Source organism: Castanea sativa, chromosome 2 (assembly GCF_040712315.1).
Source record: "Castanea sativa cultivar Marrone di Chiusa Pesio chromosome 2, ASM4071231v1".
NCBI lineage: Eukaryota > Viridiplantae > Streptophyta > Magnoliopsida > Fagales > Fagaceae > Castanea > Castanea sativa.
Genome location: NC_134014.1, coordinates 28,045,292 through 28,051,780, shown reverse-complemented (window position 1 = coordinate 28,051,780; position 6,489 = coordinate 28,045,292). Strand labels below are relative to the sequence as shown.

At 33.5% G+C, this 6,489-nt stretch overlaps 1 long non-coding RNA gene across 2 annotated transcripts; it reads left to right on the top strand.

The window, feature by feature from the left end:
* Window positions 1-2,430: 2,430 nt before the first annotated feature.
* Window positions 2,431-6,109, top strand: LOC142626135 (uncharacterized). 2 transcript variants are annotated; one of them, XR_012842460.1, is made up of 3 exons: window positions 2,431-2,671; window positions 5,297-5,438; window positions 5,576-6,109. It is a non-coding gene; the product is annotated as an uncharacterized LOC142626135 (long non-coding RNA). The 2 variants fall into 2 exon arrangements; XR_012842459.1 differs by lacking the exons at window positions 5,297-5,438; window positions 5,576-6,109 and adding an exon at window positions 3,942-4,422 and having other exon boundaries at window positions 2,449-2,671.
* The last annotated feature ends 380 nt before the right edge of the window (window positions 6,110-6,489 follow it).

Below are 6,489 nucleotides of genomic sequence, written 5' to 3'. Positions count from 1 at the left end.
CTAAACCTCTCTTCCTATGTCCTCGGCTTAACAATCCGAGGACACATCTTCTCCTCGGACGTAATTGGTCATTTGTTTATCATATCTTTACTTGGTATTTCTTTATGAGATACATTCAGATACTCCAAGATCTTTTTGATGTCTTCGGATTTGGGTTTCTAGCCCAAAAGACTTCGTTGGGCCATCCTTGGTGAATTATTGGGCCCAATGCCCCTACAGATACCATGGTTAATAATCGAATGTCTAAAAAGTTTAAAACATTAAAAAATGGTGATTTAATCACAATTCTAACACACTAATTTTGCTAAATCATTGTGATACTTTAAATCGAATAATATTAGGTTCATTTGTTGCTGCATGACAATCTCTGATAATATCACTTGGAAGCTTCATTTAGGCTTCGTTTGGGAGTTCATAAGGGAATAGAATAGAATGATCATAAGGGAATGGAAATGAATGAAATGGAATGGAGTGGATTTAAGTAAGGGAAATAAATGGAATGGAATGAAATTAAGTAACCTTGATTGAATGTTTTAAAATAATTGAGTGGAAAAGAACGAAAATGAATGGAATGTAAGTAATCTTGTTTCGGAGTAACATAGAGGGAATGTAATGGAATCATTTTATAAAAATATTACTATTAGACCCCTATTTTAGAATAAAGAGTTGAATATATAGGGGTATTTTGGGAGTTTTAGTAAAAAATTCATTAAATCTAATTTCATTCCCTCCCATTCCTCCCAATTTTAGGGGGAATGAAAATTTGAGGTTTTAAGAGAATAGAGAGGAATGAGTATTCCCTCCTTCCCATTCCATTCCCTCCCACTTAAACTCTCAAACAAAAGAATGGACTTTCCATTCCCTCCATTAAAACTACTAAACAAGGAAAGGGAAAAATATTATAAAATTATTTTTATTTTCATAAATTTTCATTCCATTCCCTCCTCCCAAACGAGGTCTTAAGGCAACATACAGGTTTATGATCCTTCTCCCTTTCTCCACATGCATGCAAACGCACACACATGTGTGCTTACGCGCTCACGTGCGCACTCAAGTCACACCCAGCCATACACTCACCTTCATCTATTTTTCCCCCCATTACCTTCATGAACAAATTAAATCCTAAACCCTTAAAGTACAAGAAATTTGGAAGCAAAATATACTAAATTTCAAAAGAATTATAAAATGAAAGTATAATGACAATATTAAGGGTTCAAATCCCACAACCCAAACTATTGAAGTATCAAAACAAATAATATTATAAAAGAGAGAAAAAAATAAATACTAAAAGTCCTCATATTGCCCTTTGGGGTTTTTAAGGGTAGAGTCCCATTGGGCCGAAAATTAGGAGATAATTAAATTTTTTTGGGCCTTTGACCAAGACTCTAAAAAATTGCTCCAATAAAAAAATTAGATCTAATTAATCTCAAAGGCCCATTCAAAAAAAAAAAAAAAGAAGAAAAAAGAAATGAAAAAAAAAGTTTGAAAAAAAAAATTCAACATAAAGAATAGGTCCAAGCCCAAAGAAATTTAATTGCGAAAATTCCCAACATATCAAATTAAGAATGTAAAATTCAAATGGTTGAAATTTTTAAGGTTCATTAGAAAAAATACTTAAAATTTTATTTTAGTGATTAACATCAAGTGCTCCTTACAAAAAAAAAATCATTTAGGGTTTTTTAGGTATAATTCATCAAAGTTTTTATGCAAATATTGTGGGCCCAAAATCCCATGCTCTTGCAATAATAAGAAAGTATACTTTTAAGGGTTTGTTTGATAAGAGAGTTCAAGTATTGGTTTTCAAAATGATATGAAAACTGTGATTCAAAAAATGTTATAAATACTCATAATGCACAAAAAAATGTGTTTAGGACCAGGTTTTTAATAATATGTTTTCAAAAGTGAAAAAAAATACAATTATGTATATAGTATGAATGTGTTTTTTATTTTAAGTGGTCAATTTTTCGTGAGTCCCATGCTTTTCAAAATGGTATGAGTGTGTTTGGTTTGTGTATTGTCAAATCATGTGGGTCCCATGTCTTCCCAAATATTTACAATTTGACTTTGTTACTCAAAAACTGAAAACTACTTTGGATGTGTTCTCTAATTATTAAGAACTTGTTTGGATTGGCCAAAAACTAAGTAATATCACTCAGTTTTCAAGATCCATCATCCAAAATTTATGGGTCTCATAAATGAAATAGTGTTTGGCTTGGTTTTTAACATTTGTTTCCATCAATCAAAAACTCAAAAATTTAAGTTTGGATGATGGAAAACGGAAACAAGATTTTGTTGTTTTCAAAAGTTGAAAACTGAGATTCAGTGGAAAATGTGGTAAATAGAGTGACTTCGTGGGCCCCTTATTAGTGCATTGTCAAATCAGAGTTAGACTGTTGATATTACTGTTGCAAACTCCTTATTTCATTTTCATTTCTCTCCTGAAATTTTCAGCAACACTTTCCCTCTTCTCACTTCCCTCTCTCCGCCTCCTCCCACATTTCATCTACCTCATGATGAACACTCCGTGATTGAAGCACTGAACTAGTCCTGAGATGAACACTACATGAATGAAGAGACAATTTCTAAGGCAAAACTGAATTTTCACTGGCGAGTCCATAGCAAGCTTTATCACCGTGTCCATACCGAACCCTTTGTCGTGATCTTCTCCCAGGTGCAATATATATCTCTCTCTCCCTCTCCATTTTCCATGTCCATTCTCTGATTTGGGTAGTTTTAATTTTTGTTTCATTAATTTTTGCTGGTATTATACTTTGGATATGAAAATGGGTTTTTCTCTACAGACTGATGTTGATGACCCTTTTTGTTTATATTAGTAATTACTTGCTTTATGTGACAATCGAAGGACAATAAACTGATATCAGTCCAACTTTTCTATATGTCCTTACATATCCTTTGTTTGATTCTATAGAAACGAAAAATGAACTTTTTTTTTTCCTCTTTCAATTGACTATAGTGGACCCTTTTAGCTTCTAATGTAAAGGCTTAAGCTTTATTTCCCCTATCTGTTCTCAAAAATCAAATGCCATAGTTGTTTATGGTTCCTACCATAGGTATTCACTTCATTATCTTTAAATCTTTCTTTTTTGTTTGTTATTTTATCGATTAGCAAGCCACCACTGCAAATGCCATTATCAGTGCAAGCATCAGCTACTCTGGTAGCTCTTGCCCTTGCCAGTCCATTTAAAATAGGGTCCACAATAGTGCTCTGCTTTTGCCATTGCATCAACTGCTCAACATCAGCTACTCTGCTTAAATAATTTGTATGTTTGTGCTGTAGTTTGTGTGCTTCTATTGTGTTTGAGACATGTTAGAGAAGATGCTAAAATGAGTTAAATACTTGCTTCACATTACCGATAACATAGATTCCTTGTAATTAATCTATGTCGATGTGGTTCTTATATATATTTGTCCAAAGATGGAGGACTTCATATAATTCCTTTTATAAGTGTATGATACTATTTGGCATATAATTCCAAAGGTGAAAAACTTCATATAATTCCTTTTATAAGCATATGATACTGTTTGGGATATAATTCCTTTTATATGCATATAAGCATGTGATCACATGATCAGCCCCCTGCCCCCTATCCCCTACCCTTGCCTGATAAGTAGTCCAACACTTTTATTTCAATAATTTTCCATCATATAATTATTTCTATACAATCACACCCCCCCTTAGCTTGCAGTCTCAACTAAAGATGAGATGGTTTACACATCACCCTTTTATCCCATAGTATACTAGTAAAGGATCCAAGTGGCCCACTCATAAAACTATTAATACACACACACACACACACACACACACACACACACATATATATATATATATATTAACATATGCAATTGTGGTTGCGATATGTTATCTTTACTACCCTAATTCTTTGTATATTTTTTTGTAATTTTCTATTTCATATTAGCAGGATTTTGATGTACATATTGTCATTTCAAAGGGATCCTAAAGCACTTGCATTACAGAAGAAATGATGTCCTAATTATGACAAGCTAAGGCAACTGTTTGCCCCTAATACTGCAACTAGTTCCCTTCAAATTTCTTTAAACATGCCAGTCCCAGATAGTGTTGAAGAGCATGCCCTAAGGGAGGAACTTGCCAATGAGGCATGTTGTACCCAATTGGGTAATGATGATTGCTATAATCCTAACATGGAGGACATGTTGGAGTTTATGCCCTAAAATCCAATTTATTGGCATGTTATAAATAATTAAATTGTTTAATTATATGAGATTATTTATAAATGAACTAATGGGACATTATCTTAGTCCATGAGATGCATTGTAAGTGATTTATGTGATTTAGTTACAGAAGATGTAAATCACAAGTTCTTTGTAAACTCAGAAATTTAATTCGTAGTTGGTGATGAAATTGGGCGTTTCATCTACGAAGACTATAACATATCAACTAAGATGATTTGTTTTGATCATGGAAATTGAGGTTTCTATTAAGACATATTGAACTGGACTGCTGTGAGATTTATTATTCTCTTAACAACTGTCAAATGAATAATAAATCTCACGACTTCTATTTACATAAACTCTAAATCCTGAGAGAATAATGGACATGATCATGAGATGTATGTTGCTTTGATATATCAGGAGTGAGATCTATTAGTTACGGTCAAAACCTCAGTATGTTGGGCAGCCACATTTAGTGTTGATGGAATATATATTCTCAAGATGGAATTCATATTCTCTTAACGGAGATACAAAATTTTCCCTTGAGATAAGCTTAATGAGTTTGGTTATTCTGAGAGTTGGGCCCAACCACTTTAGTAATGAGTTACTAAATTATATATTTATGGAATTGGATTTCATAAATATATAATGAATAACTTAAAGGATTAAACCAGGTATTCAAGGATTAAGATGTAGTAATTTACAAAGTGGCAGTCTACATCCATGACTTTGTATTACTACGAATATTTTAATGAAGGGGTTACATGTATAATAAAGTCTTGGGATATAATTTATAGATAAGGCCTAGAGTGCAACTATATTTATATAGTGGTATTAAATATAGTTAATGGTAACTTTGGACTTGTCAAGAGTTGACAGAAAAGCCCAAGACCTATTGGAGCTATTGTCTTATTGGTCCCTTTTGGTCCCACTCCAAGCCACACACAAGAGCCACATTGGAATGGCCCAAAAGGCTAACCCAATTAGATAATCAGTTATATATAAGGAGAGAAACATACAGAATTTCTATGAGAATTTTTCATGAGAATTTTCATTAACACACGAGGAATGAAATGGTTTGTAGGTGAGTGTTGGACACTCTTCTATTCTCTCCTTGGAAACTAATTGAGAGACCACACATCTTGGGCATTAAGTGGAATTGGAGTGAAAATTAAAAGTATTCCTAAGTGCTTCTGATCTTCGGTTTTGAATTTCATCGCACCAAGGTACGCTTTCTTATTCTCTAATGCTGAAACTTACATAGTACATGTTATCAATTGCGGATGAAGTAGATCCGTTAATTTTTTCGCTGCGCATGTTTTGTATGAGATACAAACAAGTATTTTCTTGTATTTTCCAACAGGGCATATCCCAAGACGATGCCCTTATTACTAAGCAAACCCAACGTGCGGAAAAATGTCCCATTGAAGAGCCTACTAGCAAAGGGAAGAAGGTTGCCAAGAAAGTGGATAGGGCTAGTGAGATGACCATGGCTCTTTAGGAGTACGCTGTGATGGCAAGGGAAAGGTTTTCCAACAAAAAGGGAAGGTCTATTAGCAGCTTCGAACATGTTGCACAATCTGCTGATGGTGGCGATCCTTGCTCCCTTGGGAGAGTTTTAGAAGTACTGAACTAGTATGAAGATCTTGATGATGACACCTATGTTAACATCGTTGAGATTCTCCAAAAGAAAGAGAAAAGGGTCAGCCGAATAATTAATGGGGATTGCTTTTGTTATGTTTTTTTATTGTGATTTCGATGCGAATCACTTGGTCGTAGTTTTTAAGTGGTATTTAAGGACTTTATGTGTGTGTGCTTGGACAATCTAAGACGTTTTGTTTTATTTGTCTTATTCAGTTGAACACTTTTACTTAATGTAGTTTTATTGTAATGTTAATTGTTGTGAACTGCGCACGTGAATTTGATGTTATTTAAGTTAGTATGCGAGCTTTGTTACTTGGTGCTCTCTAGTTGACATTATTAACATTATTATGTGTGTTTGGTAATTGTTGTTATGTACTTGGTGTTTTTTTATAGTATTACATTTTTTTTAACAATATTTGTTATTTAGTTCATGTTACTTACATTGTATGGTGAGTTGTGCCAACATTATTATAATTCCCTTAGTACTTTATATTTGAAAGCTCGGATTTGTGTTAAAACCCAAGAGCTTATTTAGACCCCAAATTAAAAAAAATACGGCTAGATTGCTTTTACTCTAACTCATCTAAGTGCGGAAACAAGAGTGAATGAAGCGCAAACAACCGAAACTACTCT